This window comes from Ictidomys tridecemlineatus, chromosome 11 (assembly GCF_052094955.1).
Source record: "Ictidomys tridecemlineatus isolate mIctTri1 chromosome 11, mIctTri1.hap1, whole genome shotgun sequence".
NCBI lineage: Eukaryota > Metazoa > Chordata > Mammalia > Rodentia > Sciuridae > Ictidomys > Ictidomys tridecemlineatus.
Window position 1 is genome coordinate 5,738,199 of NC_135487.1, and position 15,162 is coordinate 5,753,360.

The 15,162-nt window shown below is 59.6% G+C and overlaps 1 protein-coding gene across 5 annotated transcripts in view; it reads left to right on the forward strand.

The window, feature by feature from the left end:
* Spsb1 (splA/ryanodine receptor domain and SOCS box containing 1) overlaps nt 1-15,162 on the forward strand; it is a 59,204-nt gene that overhangs the window by 21,722 nt on the left and 22,320 nt on the right. Inside the window, exon 1 of one of the 5 annotated variants that reach the window (XM_040287893.2) lies at nt 13,173-13,351. The exons of the other annotated variants lie outside the window; for them this stretch is intronic. The gene's annotated coding sequence lies outside the window, so the exon portion shown is untranslated. Of the gene's footprint in view, nt 1-13,172; nt 13,352-15,162 lie in introns of those variants that run through there. 5 annotated transcript variants of the gene reach the window in all.

The following is a 15,162-nucleotide window of genomic DNA, read 5'->3' on the forward strand; positions in this document are numbered from 1 at the left end:
GGAAGTCTGGTGGAGGCGTCAGGGTGACTGGTTTACTGGGCTCTGAGTGAGCTATGCAGGCGGCAGAACAGACGCAGAAGCCTTGCTTCTGTTCTGCCGCCTGCACAGCTCTGAATTCCTGAGCCCCCGACTCCCGCCCTCTAGGCCAAGGCAGCGGCGGGAGTGACTCTGCCTGGGATTTCGGTGAAAGAGGCAGTGTTGTAATTACAGGTGCTGGAAATAGACCTACTTCCTTTCCACCTCCTTCTCTCCCCTCCTTGGAAAAAGAAAACAAAACAAAAGGAAAGTGCCTCCAGAAACACTAAGCTGAAGAAAGCTCTTAACCTCCCTGGTTTAGTCTGCAGCGGCCTCCTGGCGGAGGGCCTTCCACATTTGCATTCCTGGGGCTCAGAGAGCTGATTTCTGGGTTAGTGGTCCAGAGAGGACCAAGCACGAACTCCTTACCCAGAAAGCATGTGTGTGTGGTGGAATTCCAAATGTCCTGGATGGCATGGGGCAGCCTCTGGGCAGCAGGGTTCAACCCGCCCCGACCTGTTCTTGGTCACCTGGGTGCCCGGGAGGTGTTCCCACAGTTTGGTTCTTTATTTTCACACTCATTTCGAGAATGCAGTTGAGAACTGGGCTGGGGAGGACGGCAGCAGCAGGGTCTGTCCCAGTGGTGCCATTGAGAAAGGACCCTGCTGTGGGCTCTCAGTGCAGCCTGTGACCCTGGGGAGGTGCAGCCACGGCGTCTGTTTTACACGTGGCCAGAGCCGTGCCCAGGTGATGCAAGCCTGGAGTCACGTGGAGAAGGTGATTGAAATACCAGCTCTGTCTCCACCCCCGTCCTGGAAGGGGCTTAATCTGAGGTCTTAGCTGGATGAGGGTCAGAGCTGGGATCTGAACCCGGGGTTGTCAGTTTAAAGCTCAGGCCCACCACCCCTCAAGTTTTGCAAGTTTTCAGCAGATCTGCCTCGGTTACATGCACCTGCCCGATCGGTATCATGCCCTGAGCTCTTAGCAAGTGGGGTTTGAAAACCTAACTGGATGGCGATCAAGCAGGGACCTGGACGAAGAGGGATCAGAGTCGGCACAGGACGCTTTTCTTCAAAGCCTGTTGAGAAATGGTGTCCCTGCCAGGAAGAGGTGGAGGTGGGCTGGGGAAGGTCGTGCCTAAGGGGTGGTCGGCCAGACTGAGGAGGCAGGTTCCCCCGTGACTGAAGATTGGCAGCTGTTCAGCAGGGCCGGGAGAGCCAGCGTACAGGTGGCAGGTGTTATGTGGGGTCTTCCCTTGGCCACTCTGATGGTCGGCAGGAGACGGGAACCCCCGTCACAGAAGGAAGCGCTGTGAGGTCACCAGACAGCCCTGGCCCCGCGCACCGCCCTTCCTGATGCTCTTCCCAACACCACTTCCCTTACTTGTCTCCCCAGGTCAGACGTCTGGGCTCGCAGGGAGGTTCCTGAATGGGCCTTGGAAATAGGTCACTCCCTTCCCGTGCCGCCAGCCCTGACCCAGATGTGACCTTCCCCATGGTGACCGTGTCTGGCTGTCACTCTTTGATGCTGGCAGTGAATGGGCCAGGCAGCCACCTCTTCCCAGGTCTGGCCTCCGTGGTCCTCGCGGCCTCGGCTGCTGCCCACCGGCTGGGCCTCCCCCTCCCTGGCCGTGGTGGGAGGGGAAGTCCATCCTCAGGGCCTGGTGTCCGAGTATCCCACCTTTTCCGCTGTCACGGAGTGCCCTGGTGGCTTCAAGAGTCAGATGAAACCGAGGAGCTCCTGCTGGGCCACTGCTGAGGGTGCTGGTGGCTTGACTTGGCCCCTCTCGGGCCCCCCAGCCCCTTTGCCCTCTGCAGAATCACTGGGGTTTCCATTTCTTCCCCAGCCATCACCCAGGGCCTGGAGGCAGAGATCTCAGTGGACCTCAGGAGAGGCTTGTCCTGGAGCCTGGGCCACCTTGTCCCCTCGCCTGGGCCTGGAACCCTGTCTGCAGGGGAGGCTTCAGTGGGGCGTCTCGGAACCCAGACATGGATGTAGCAGAAAAGGAAGGCACGGCCCATCTCTCTTACCCAGGGCCGTTCTGTGTCTTCAGGCACCAAGAGCCAAGTCAGGCAGATTCTGGGGAAATGGCCTTTGCAGATCCCGAGGCCTCTGAGCTGACGCCACTGCTGGGTTTCCCGGGCCAGGAGGACTGTGTCGGTCACCATTGCCCACCGTGGCAGGGCAGTGTTCAGAGTGTTCCCTCTTCCTCGCAGGGGCCAGTGGGAGATCCAGGGGCTCTTTCCTGTAGGAAGCAAAACCAGAGTGCAGACCCCCGTGAGGGCCTTACTTGCTGACAGATGCATCCACAGCCCCCTTGGGAAGCAGCCTGGTGGCCCACCCCGGTCACCGTTCTTACGGTTTCGGGGCTGTCTCGCCTTCCCTAGGTTTTCTGGTCCCTGTCTTTGTGTTGGGACCGACATTGCTGGTGGACGGTCACACTCTTCTCAGCCAGCAGGTTGGCAGGTGACGGGGCGAACTTGGTCTTCGTCAACCTGAGCCCTGCCTTGGCACCGGCCCACACCCAGGAGGACACACACCATCTGCAGTGTCATGCGTGGTGTCTTGTCAGCTTCGGGGTTGTTCTGCGTGTGGCCCTGCTCTGTGGTGGTCTTGCCCAGCGCACAGTAGGTCCTCCATGAGCTTCGGACTGGAGCGTGGAGGCGTCTGGTGCCTGGCTGCGTGTCCTTGCTGTCCTAGATGGTGCCTCTTGGTGGCCAGCCGTGGAAGGCGTGGCAGGGCAGGGGGTCCTGGACTCTCCCCACTGAAGAGGCCAGCCAGGTGGGGACCGGCAGGAGTCAGGACAAAAGCCTGTTGTGCCCTTGGAGAAAACCCAAACCTGGGTTTCCCTGACGCTGAGACTGCGGTGCCCGGCCTGTGTGTGTTCCATAAAGGGAACTTTGTGTGTGGCTCCTGGCGGGAGGCGGCGGCTGGCCAGTGTCTCCTGGCGCCCAGGCGCTCTGGGAAGGGTGTGATGGCCTCTGAGCCACCACTTGCTGTGACCGTGACCCTCGTGAGCATCTCAGAGCTGACACTGGGCCAGACAGTGGCATGGGGACAAGTCTGCTCCCTGTGCCGTGGGGCCAGTGTGGTCGGATCCAGACCAGACACATTCTTAGAAAACCAGTCGGGGGGAGGCAGGGGCACTGCTCTGGGCTGGCAGGCAGAGGTGCCCAGGAGCGGATGGTGCTGGTGGCTGTCCCATCTGGAAGCACGGTGCCCTGTTGGGGGCTGCCCACTGGGGGGGGGGCTTGTGTAGAGCTGCCTGAGCCCCCAGGGACGTGGGTCCAGCAGGCTTCTGGGGAGCACGGTGGTGTGGGGTGGGAGAGCGGCTCAGGCTTCAACAGGCATCTCTTTCCCACTCACCATGTGGCAGGCACCGTTCTAGGTCCCAAGACACGGGGGTGGGGGAGACGAAGTCCCTGCCGTCCCTGCTGTCGTAGGGGAGCAGCCAGTGAGGGCCTGGAGGAGCAGGGAGGCCAGGAGGGTGGCCAGGTTCTGGGGAGGCTGAAGTTAGGCGCAGCCTTGCCCCCAGACAGGTGTGCAGTTCTGCCCCGTAACCTGCACACGGTGTGGCCTTAGATGAGGGCCACTGGGAAGCAGGTTGCTCTGTCCAGACATTATATGGCACCTGCTGTGTGCCAGGTCCAGGCCAGGAGCCAGAGCACCTGGTCCCTGCCTTCAAGGAGGTAAAACACCAGCAGGCTCCACAGCCTCCCTGGCTGGACAGAGCTGACCAAGGCCGGGAGGCGATTTGCACATATTTGAGGAGTAGATGAATGAACAAAGAGGATACACCAGTCCTGAAAGGACACAGGGAAGGGCATCTAGAGGAGACTGGGGAGACAGCAGAGGACTTTCCAGTGAGAACCTCAGCCCAGTTACAAAGGCTCGGTAGGACAAAGCCTGATCAGGAAGCAAGGACACTCCAGGTAGAAGAAATAGCATGCAGGGGGAAAAAAGGACTCTTTTTTAAAAATTTTATTTAGGAAAGGTAGCAGAATACAACAGTCACTAATATGGCATTATGTAAAAACGTGGATGTGTAACCGATGTGAAAAAGGACTCTTAAAAATGTTGGTTTGCTAGTTGGACAGAACTTTCCCAAGCCTAGATAATCCAATCCAAATGGACATTAAAAAAAAAAAGAAAGAAAAGAATCTGAACTGTTTATACTGTAAGTTGCTCAAAAGCCAGGGGTTTCAGGCACAGTCGGATCCAGGTTGGATTCTGCCAGCTCCCTGTTCGGAACTCTCTGGTACAGTAAGTACGAGTTGCTAAGCATCTGCTTTCCTTCTTTTTGGTCCCTTTCTCAGAAGGTCGTTGAGACAGAAGTCCTGGGGTGGCTTGGACTGATTCTGTGTGTATTGTCCCGGGGGCATATCATACTCTGCTGCAGGAGATAAGTCATGTCCCCGTCCTGTGGTAGACAAGGCCTTCCCCGAGAGCTGGAGAAAGCGCAGGTTCCTCACCAGGACGACGCCAGCCAGTGCCGAGCCACGCCCAGTCACCTCCCACACCCTTGAGCAGGGGTGGAAGGTATGAGCCCAGACCTTTTGCTGGACACTGCGGGCGTTGTCCTGGGGTCAGAGTGTGTTTTGGGGGGAGGGCAATGACATGGGAGGGTTGGAGACTCAGCTAGAGAGGTAGAGCCAGGTCACAAAGCACGAGCATTTGGCCACCTTCCTTGAGGTGGCCTGTGCCTGGTGCACAGTGGGCACTTGGCAGACTTGCTGGGCTGACCGGTGGGTGTCATAGATGGTCACTGGATGGTTTTGATCAGGGAGCTGGCACAACCCAGTGAGAGGGCACCACGTGGCTGCCAGGCTGGACCGAGGTCCCCGTGAGGACCCAGGAGAGGGCTGAGCCTGGCCCGGAGCCCCTCCGTGATCGGTGCCCGCTGCCTGCCCTCTCCTGTGAGGCTGCCTGCTCCCATTGGGGTGGCAGAGCGAACCTGTCATTAGCTGGTCCCCAGCGTCCTCCCAGCCCTGCCCGGCTCCAGAGGCCTGCTCGCTCACCTCCCCACTGTAGCCGCTGGCCCGGGCTCCTGGCCGGTGAGCAGGGCTTGTTTCTAAAAGCAGCCGGTGGCCCGTGACGCTGCCTGCTCGTTGGGTGGTCCTCCCCCCTGGGCTGGCACAGCCCCCTGCATTTGAGTTCCATCTCCATAAAACCTGGAGGGAAGATGCCACCCGGTGCCCTCGGCTCCCTGACCTCTCCCCAGGAGTAGAGGGGAGGCCCTTACGGCCGCCCAGAGGGACGCAGTCCTGCGTGACCCACAGTTCTTGCTGTCGGGAGTGTCATCTGTGGCTGGGGTAGAGGAGGGCACCTGTCCTGGGGCCTGGTCAGAGGAGTCCGGGCTCCCTGAGGTCACACCCCTGGCCCCGTTCCTGCACCTCCTTCATCCTGTCCCCAGGAGTGGGGGGACGGCTGCTGGCATGGAGGGGGTCAGGAGGAACGCTCCCCGCGGCAGGGTCGGTGCTGCTCCGCCCTCTGCTGGGTGGGCCGTTGGTGCTCACGGGACAACTTCTCCCGCCATGAAGAGCACCCCATGGGCTGTTGGGGACAGTCGGAGAGCCAGTCACGTTGCTGTCCTGAGCCTCAGTCTCCCCGTGTGGTAGGGGCAGAGATGCCCATGGCCACTCACACTTGACCTTGCGGAAGCACTCGGACCCTCCTGAAGGGCACAGAGAAGAGTCGGGTGGTGTCCGAGCTGTCACCTCCCGCACCCTTGAGCAGGGGTGGAAGGTGTGACCCTAGTGGACACAGGTGGCAGTTTGGCCAGGGTGTCCCTGGGTGGCTGTGTGCCTGTGGCCGAGTGTCCTCCTGGTGAGTGGGCACAGGGCAGGGGGCAGGTCTGAGAACACCGAGAAGCTGGGACACCCCGGTCCCACTGCAGCGGCTGTGCCCACTTTCCAGAAGGGTCCTGGCTCAGCCGCCCCTGGAGGCAGACAGTCTGGTCCCCAGCCGCTCGAGGGGCTTTCCTCGCGCCTGTAGTTTAGTCTGCGCTGGTTTAGTTTGAAAGTCTGATCGCCTCTGAGTCAAAACTCTAAAATCCCCCTGGTGGGCGGCGAAGCTCGCTGTGGGGAGAGCAGCTGTCACCTTTTCTGTGTGGTGGGGGGCGCGTCCTCCTTGTCCTGCCCGCAGCCCTGGCCCAGCTCCCCCATCCAGGAGGCATCTGGGTCCTGGGACCCCTGCCTCCTGGGGCCATGCTCACCGGGTGCCAGCACAGCCCCTTTGTAGCCGAGAGCTCTGCTGGGTCTTGGGGAAGGGGCGAGGGTGACCCCTGTGTGCAGTGCAGCTGAGGTGTCCCCGAGCCAGGGTGCCCCACCGGGGTGGGCGAAGAGATGACAGCTTGACTTTTCACGTCCTCCTATTTAGTTGCTGGGTCCTGGGGTGTGTGTTTCGTGACATGTGGGGTCCATCACGGTCGTCATCGTGAACGTGTGAACCTGATGCGTGTGAGTAGACACCTACCTGCTCCAGTCAGGGGCAAAACCAGAAAAGGATGGCCAACTCGGCTGCTATTGGGACGCGGTCTGTGACGCGTGTGCTGGAAGGTCCCTGAGGGTCCTGGGAAGGCTGGGCCGAGGGCAGGCTCCGGGTTCTTCAGGGGTAGCTTGCCATCCCGCAGGAACCTGAGCCCAGGAGGAGTTTGGAAGAAGAGATCTGGCCATTTCCTAAGAGCTCCGTCAAGGGTCAGCAAACTTTACAGGCCAGAGAGTAAATATGTAGGTTTCGGGGGCCATATGGAGTCTGTCGAGACCACTCGACTCTGCCACTGGAGTGGGAGAGGGCCCAGACGATACGTAAACACAGCCTGGCTGTGGGCCAGTAAAGCTTTATTTACAAAGACACACGGTGGCTGGGTCACAGACGGTGGCTGGACTGGGCCCAGGGGCTGTGATTTGCCCAGCCCGGGTCTAGGTTAGGAAGATGGGCCCCCACGAGGCTCAGAACCAGCCTGTCTCACCCCAGGGCCCGCCTCTGAATCTGGATTCAGGAACAGGGTGGTCCAGGCAGACCTGCACTCTGAGAGGCCGGGCACAGTGTGGGCTGCACAGAGGTGGGCGGAGAGCCAGCCCCACCACACTCAGAGCCAGGAGAAGTGGCCACGGCAGAGGGTGACGCACGGGAGCCAGGGAGGGGCAGGGGCCACTTCCATAGAACCTCAAGACAATGGAGCCCAGAGTCTGAGTCCCCTTATAACAGGTGTCCCCTCGACGTTGTGAAAGGGTGTGCTTTGGAAAGGACGTCCCCTTCTCTTCCAGTCTTGGGACCGCGGGAGTTAAGTGGAACCGTGAGTTCCTGCGTGTGGGACGTGGGACGTCTCTGAACCTTTAAGATGCTGCTGAGGGCTGGGGGCGTGGCTCAGGGAAGAGCATCTGCCTGGCGTGTGCCAAGCCCTGGGTTCCATCCCCGACACCAAAGGGGGCCAGTGCTGTTGGGCTGTGGCTCTCTAGGGAGGGATCAAATATTTCCCCGAACTCAGAAGCGGTTTTTCCGGTGCCTAAGAATCTGGAACCCACTCTGGGGAAGGAAGAGCCGAGCTCCCTTGATCCTCAGTTTCCAAGACAGGGAACTAAGTCCCAGAGAGGCAGGTGTCTCTTCCAGGACACAGAAGGCTGGTGACAGCGATGGCATGAACTGGTTCCCACTCAGCCGCCTCCCTCTTGACCGGGGAGCCGGGGAGCTGGTGGACTCCTAGGCGTTGAGTCCCAGGTGTGCCCTGGTGCCCCTGACCCGCCGCTCACCCAGCCTCAGGGCTTCTCTGCCCATTCAACAACTTTCAACTCCTCCCTAGGGCCCCTGGCAGCCTCCGTCATCTGTCAGAATTTGGCGGCTCTAGAACCTCACAGGAGTGGAGTGGTGCAGGATGTGTCCTTTGGAGACTGCGTTTGGATTTGTGTTGGCGGACGACACCCCGATGAGCTCATCTCCATCCTCTCTCCCGAGCCTGTGTGTATGGATCTGTGGGGGTGCCATTAATCTATTAAAGGGCTCAATTTTCATTTTCTACCCCGCTTTCCCCCAGGAACACCTGGAGAGGTGTCTCTGGCTCAAGGTGTGGTCCTGCTCGCCTGGCTCACTGCTGGCTAAGGGTTCCTGGGGCAGGTGTGGTATGGCTGTAATGGCAGGAAAAGTCAGTACCTTTGCACCAACACCCTCCTCCAGGGCGCCTCTGTGCTGTGGTGCTTTTCTTCTCACGGGTTCAGCACAGGAGTGGAACTGCTGGGCCAACAGCCAGTTGTTTCCCAAAACAAACCCTGTGGGCGCTTGCCTCACCCGTTCCCCCGGCAGGAAGGGGTGAGCTCAGTATTGACACTACAGGAATCCGGGGATGCAAAGCAACGTCTCGTTATTGCTTTAATTTGTGTTTCTCTGTCTGCTTGGGAGGCTGAGCATCTTTTCATACAAGCTTATGTGCCGTCGGCATTGACTTTTTCTCTGAATCGGTGGATCATGTCCTCCAGCAGGTTGACAGGTGTTCAGGGAGAATGCTCTAGGAGGCTTGGCTGGCGGCCAGGCTGGGGTTAGAGAGGCGGACTGACTTGAAGACTCCTGCAGTTGGCTTGCAAGTGATAAAGAGTCGGGCGGGCGGAGCGGGGACAAGTCTGCATGATTGTGGGATAGGGAACTTCCCACACTCGGTGCCCATGAGAGAAGCCAAAAAGAGGAGGGACCCAGGGAGATGCAGGTTTGGGTCTGGGTGACCCAGAGGAAGAGGATATAGGCTGGCAGTCATGTAGGGTCTGAGAGGGCCTATTTGGGTCACCACAAGAGAGGTGCTGTTTGGGGGACACAGCAAACTAGAGAAGAGGTCCCCCCTGGAGCCGTGAGGGCAGAGAGCCTCTGGAAGGCTCAGAAGGGCTGTGCGTGACGGGCAGCACAGGAATGGGCAGAGGAGCCCAGCAGAGCCGCAGAGAGGGAGGAGCGTCCAGTCCCAGAGACTGAAGGGCGCTTTGTGCCAAGGACGTGGGCAGTATTTTCAGATGCGGTTGAGAAGTACAGAGGATGCTCCTTAGGTCCGTTCAATTTATCGATTAGGAGTTCATGACCTTGGAAGAGCACTTGCCCTTGAGGCTGGGCCTGACTCAGCTTGCAGGGTGGGGACCCAGCCCACAAGAGGGGCAGGTGGCAGCAGGAGAGGGCACTGGGGAATGGGGTGGTCCTGGTGACCCCCCACCCTGGCCTGGCCTGGCTCCGTGCCTCACACTTGATTTTAGTGCTCTACACCAGCAAGTGCTGACTGAGCCTCCGTCCTGTGGGCACCATTGATCCCCAGGTGTCCCAGAGCTGGCCTCAGGGGTTCCTGGTCCATAGGAAAAAGTGCCACAAATGCAGAAATCACCTTTTGAAACCCTACTGAGGAGCCCAGAGGGGCCAGTGGAGACCTGACTCAGCTTCTTAGTCATCTGAGGCTTGGCCTTCTGCAAGTGTCTGCTCTCTCAAGTCCACTTCCATTTCCGGCCAGTTCAGTCTCCTGGTCAGTTTGGCGAAGTTCCGGCCGTGTGAAATCGCCCTGCCTTGACTGGCCTCGGATGGTGCGGACCTGACCCAGGCACAGCCTGGGCACAGCGACGGCCTCTCTTATTCCAGCTGAAAGGGAAGAAGGTTGCAGAGTGGTCCACGGAAGCTCAGCCAAACACATGGTGACATCCTGTCTGCACCAGGCTGATTCTGTCCTCCTGGTGGCTCCTGGAAAAACAGCTCGATGCATGGACAGCCTCCGCGGCTGGTCAGCCTGGAGAGGCAGCAGGGCAAGGCCAGGCATGATGGGGCCGTATCTCAGCAGTTTATCCCAGAAGCATCTGCATAAAGCCCTCCTACTGAATTTTTATGTACCTCCTGTTTTTATTTCTTTCACGTTCATGTAAAATGAAGATTAATTATTATTATTATTATTGTGGCAAAAACACTTGACATCAAATTCACCTTTGGGACCATTTTAAGAGTTGGTTCAGTGGCATTAAGTACATGCACACCCGCCACCCTCTGCAGATCTTTCCATCTTCCCCAGGAAGCACAGCCTGGGACTCAACACTCTGTCTCTGTCAGAGGCCGACTCCGACATTTCTCCCCCCACCCAGCTGTCTGTTCTAGGAACCTGGCAGCTCTTGGGGCCTCACGTAAGTGAGGAATCACACAGGTTCTGTCTTCTATGGTGACTTTTTTCGCTTCACAAAACCTGCTCGGGGTTACAGGAGCAAGTGTCAGAATCTCCTTTTGAGTCTGCCTTGTATCCCATCGAATGTGGACGCCACGCTTTGTTTATCCGCCCATTCATATGTGGACTCCTGGGTGGCTTCCTCCCTCTGGCTTTTCTGAGTAATGATGCCGTGGACGTGGATGCCGCGTGTCTGTCGGGGATCCTGCTTTCCATTCTCTCGGATGTCTACCCCAAAGTGGACTTACTGGGTCGTTCAGTGGTCCTTCTCTCCTTCTGAGAGTTTTGAGAAACCACCATCCTGTCTTCCCCCGCAGCTGTACCATTTGACAGAACCGAGCATTTTGTCCGTTAAAGCATCTTTGTGCCGCAGGGCAGCAGTGAAGTCCTTAGGTCCCTTGGTCAGTAGCTGGAAGATGGTATTTCATGTTGAGATTTGACCACCAGAATGTCACGTGAACAGCAGTAACGACGATCACCCCTAATGCGTCAATACGCGTCACGTATTAATACTCAGGAGGGTCCCACAGGTGCGGCTGGACAAGCATGGGCATCCCAGAGGGACCTAGAGCTGGGAACTGTACGTACTCATTACCTTCTGGGATTCTCTCTGCAGTCTCCCTGAGTTGGCATTTATCTTTGCAGGTGAAAAATGAGCAGGGCTTTCCCATGCTGTTGCTCCAAAATGTCACTTCTTGGGTTGTTAACCCACTTTGAATTTTCTGTGTACCTAAAAGATATTTTTCTAGCTGGGTGTGGTGGCTCACACCTGTAATCCCAGCGGCTTGGGAGACTGAAGGCAGGAGGATTGCAAGTTCAAAGCCAGCCTCAGCAAAAGTGAGGTGCTAAGCAACTCAGTGAGACCCTGTCTCTAAATGGAAAAAAAAAAAATAGGGCTGGGGATGTGGCTCAGTGGTCGAGTGCCCCTGAGTTTAATCCCCAGGACCAAAAAAAAAAAAAAAAAAATTCCTAATTCTTCCTGGTTCTTCTCCTACCTCCCCTAAAGGGAAAGAGAAAGAAAGGAAGGAGGGAGGGTGGGCAGGAAGGAGGAGGGGTATGGGCCGTCGGCCTGGGTGTCCTGATAGCATTCAGGAGACGTGTTTGGGGACCCCTCCCATGTGACCCTCATGGCAGCCTCTGCAGGTCTCCCAGTTTGGGACATCAAGAGGGCATCCACTGCTGTGTGTGGAACCACTGCTGGTGGCCTTGTGGTTTGTCAGGTGGTGACACTGTGCTTGCTCCTTGGGAACAGGAGGACATTGCTTGCTATTTATAGTTCTTTCCGGTTCCATCTGGAAGCCCAGCAGGTGGATGACCCAGTGCAGGAAACCTTGCAGTGTCACCTCCCCATCTGGTCCCTACCAGTCCCCCCAGTGCCCAGTCTCAACTCCCCGCCTGGGTCTGGCTCCAGACCATGTTTCAAGCTCTCTCGTACTATTACCCTCAATGGTCCTGGTCTTCTGGAAACTTCTCCATCGACTCGGGGGCGGGGTGCAGATGAAAGGGGCAGGGAGCTTCGGTAGTTTCTGTCTAGTTGCCTTAGAAACGTGCTCTCTGGATTCCCAGCATGTCAGTGTCAGGTCCAGGACTCTACCCCACTGTCAACTCCAGCCTCCCCCTCCCCGTGGCGGGCAGGGCGCTGGGTGGGGTGGGCCCTCGAGCCCCTCTGAGGCCAGGACAGGGCTGAGGCCAGAGGCCGAGGAACGGACTCCTGACACTGCAGCGGGGTCGGGCCTCTACTTCCAAAGAAGCTGATTTGTTTTTTAAAGTGGAGGAAGGGTCCCGTGCACACCCCTGTGCCCACAGAGCATGATCTGAGCAGGCACCTCACCCTGCCAGCTGCCAGCCTGCCCGCCTTAACTCCAAGGCCTCCCTGGTTTGGGACAGGAATCTCTCCTGGGGGGTGAGACACACCCCAACTGGCCCCAGCTGGCCTCAGACTCCAGCCCTCGACTGGCTCCCTCCTCAGCCCCTGCCGAGCCTCGCCCTCCTGACGGGGCCTCTGCCACCCAGGGCCTTGAGCTGACTTCATTCTGCCTCCCTCCTGCCCTCTCTCACCTGAGCCGGTCCTTGAAGCTGGACCAGCATGGCTGCAGCGAGGATGGGGAACAAGGGACCCCCGTGCCCGTAGGGGTGCCTGGAAGACATTCAGGGCCCAGGTAGGGAGCGGGCAGACGCCTCCCCCTGTATGTGCCACTCGGTCCCCACTGCAGAGCCTGGGGCACACCACTTATGGGGTCTGCTTACGGAGACCTTGAGACTTGGTCATGGGGTCCCCTGTGTGGGAGAAGCCCTGACCTAGAGGAGGAGGGGCCTGACTCTGAGGGTCCCAGGTGTGCTGGGACAGAAGGTGACCGGGGACCAGTGCCCAGGCTGTGCCAGCGGTGCCTGAGCCCCATGAGCTCTTGAGGGGCACGGCGTGGTGTGGTCCTGGCCGCCGTCCTGCCGGCCCCAGCTGCAGCCCCCAGGGAGCGCATTCCCCTTGCTGGTGGGTCCTGTTGGCTGAGGACAAGTTGCCTGGGGACAGGCAGTTGTTGGTCATTGCTGACAGGGAGGCTGCAAAGGGGGCTGTGGGAGTAGTGCCCTCCCTGAGTCCCTGAGCGCCCTGGGCTGGGCCTTCAGTGACCCCCTGAGGGGTCTCCTGGGGGTGTCCCCGCTGCACCTGCCAGGTGGGATGTGGGAAGTTGGGGAAGCTGGGCTGGAGCTGGGAGTCTGCCCTGGCCCAGCCTCTGGGGGTCCAGCCTTGCTTCCCTTGCTTTCCTGAATGGGGTGGGGGGTCCCTGGGTTTTGGGGTGCAGCAGCAGTGCAGGCAGGGAACGAGTTGCAGACTGGCCTTCCGTGGGGCCTGCAGCCCTCACGCAGAGGGCTTCTCCCTGTAATTGTTCCCAGCAGTGAGGAGCAGGCCCGCGGCTCCAGGGTTTGTTTTGCCTGTGTTAGGCCAGTGGTAACCAAGGGCCACTTCCCCTTGGTGACGGCACAGCTCGCTCGGGCCAGGGCTGGTCCAGCCCCGCTCGGCAGGCCCAGGGACCCTGCGGGCGGCCTCGGTGGGGAGGACACCTGGTCCTGGGCACTGGCTGCTTAATCCCCCGCCCCCGTGGTGGGGACCCACAGACTCCTCCTGGCTTGTTCCCCAGCACTTGCCTGGAACATTCCAGAACTCCAGATCCTCTGGTAGGTACTGGGGAGAGCGTGAGGCCACTCGCTGGCCAGTCGCGTGTGGGCGGGTCTCGGCAGGCTGTGGACTCCAGCCAGGACTTGGGTCTGTGAGTGACCACCAGCCTAGGTTTTGGCAGGACCAGGGGCCCTGAGGAAATCGGGGGCAGGGGTGGGAGAAGGAGACATGCTCAGAAGCAGGACCTTGGGGGGCCAAGTAGGGAAGGCTCCGTGGAGGAGGGGGCCCCCGGCAGACCCAGACAGACGGGGCTCCAGCTGGGTGGGGTCGCTGGAAGCGCAAGGACATGGCCGATGTGGCTCTTGGGGCCTGCAAGGCTGACCTGGCTAGCTGGTGTCCACGAGGCCTTGTCAGAGCTTGAAGGGCTGGCAGAGGGGGTGCCGTGACGAGCCGTGAGCGTTGGGAAGGGGGTGCACCCAGGACGGTGTGACCGTGACCGTCTCCCCAGAGCCCAGTGAGCACGGGCTTCTTGAAGGCTGCACCAGGGAGGCCACCCCCTCCCCCCCAGTGGGTCTAGTGGAAGGACGGGGCTCTGACCCCTGCAGGGGACCCTGCCTGCCACTTTCGCCACACAGGTCAGCCTCTTGGCTTGGCTTGCTCAGTCCGTGGGGTTTCGGGACCAGCCTGCTGCAGGGAGCCGAGCCCTTCATCTGCCATCTTCTCGGCACGGGTGTCCTCTGAGCCTCCTGCTTGCAGATGACCCACACTGAGAGCCTGGGGTCTCCTGGACGTGCAGGTCTGCCCTTCTGACCAGCTCCTGCGGGCTGTCCCAGGGGAGCTGGGTGACTGGTCCCTTGCCCTAGAGGACTGGGAAGGAGAGGGACATGCAGGGACCACTGCACATGCAGCATCTCCGTCCCATCTGGCTTTCCGTTTGGGGGCCTGGAGAAGGGGAGTCAATCAGGAGAGGCGGGTGTGGGGACTTTGGACAGCTTCCCGCCACCAGCCCAGCTGCGATCCCCTTGGACCTCAGTGATTCACCCGTGCGCCAGGCGAGGCCGGCACCGTGTTAGGAGAGCGTGGTCCTGGCGGGCGGCTGGCTTTGCCGGCGGGTCCTGCTGCCTCAGCAGAACAGAGGTGCTTTTGATATGGGAACGGAAACCCGGGACAGCACCTGGTCCTCCTCCAGCCGTGGACACCGCAGCCCTGGGGGAGGCTGCAGCTCGTGGGGCTGGGGAGGGGTCCCTGCGCCTGGACCTGTGGCCTGAGCCTCTGCGCTGTGATGTGGCAGGTCCTCCGTCCCCAGGGCAGGCCGTGTCTGTGAAGGTGACGGGCTACCTCTCTTGTTTTATGGAAGGTCTCCCTGGCAGAGGGAACACCCATCTGAAGGCACCAGTCTGATGTCACAGAGCAGCTCTGCCATGTGGGGGGCACGGGAAGGCCCAGAGGTTGTCCTCTCTGTACCCGGGGGCGGGGGCCACCGGGGTCTGTGCTTCTGTTTCCAATGCTGGACTGACAGCTCCCCTGGCCCTGTTCCTGCTTCCCCCGGCCCGTGGCCATCCTCGATGAGTCCATTACATGGACATCGGGCCAATTTCCCTTTTTTCCACTTCCCCTTTTTCCTTCTGAGTCTCAAGACGGAGAAATGGAACAGACTCTCTCCATCCAGGCTGCTCTCCCGAGGAACCCTTCTGATGCTCAGGCCCTGGCCACCCGGCCTCAGAGAGCAGACAAGTGGGGAACACGTCCCTGTCCCTGCCCAGGAGGCTGCGGACCCACTGTCCCCAGGGCCACCCCCTTTCCTGGCGAACGTGGTTACCAGGGGAGGTTCCGTGGGAGAGTGGAGGTGGAAACCAGGCCTCAGCAGACC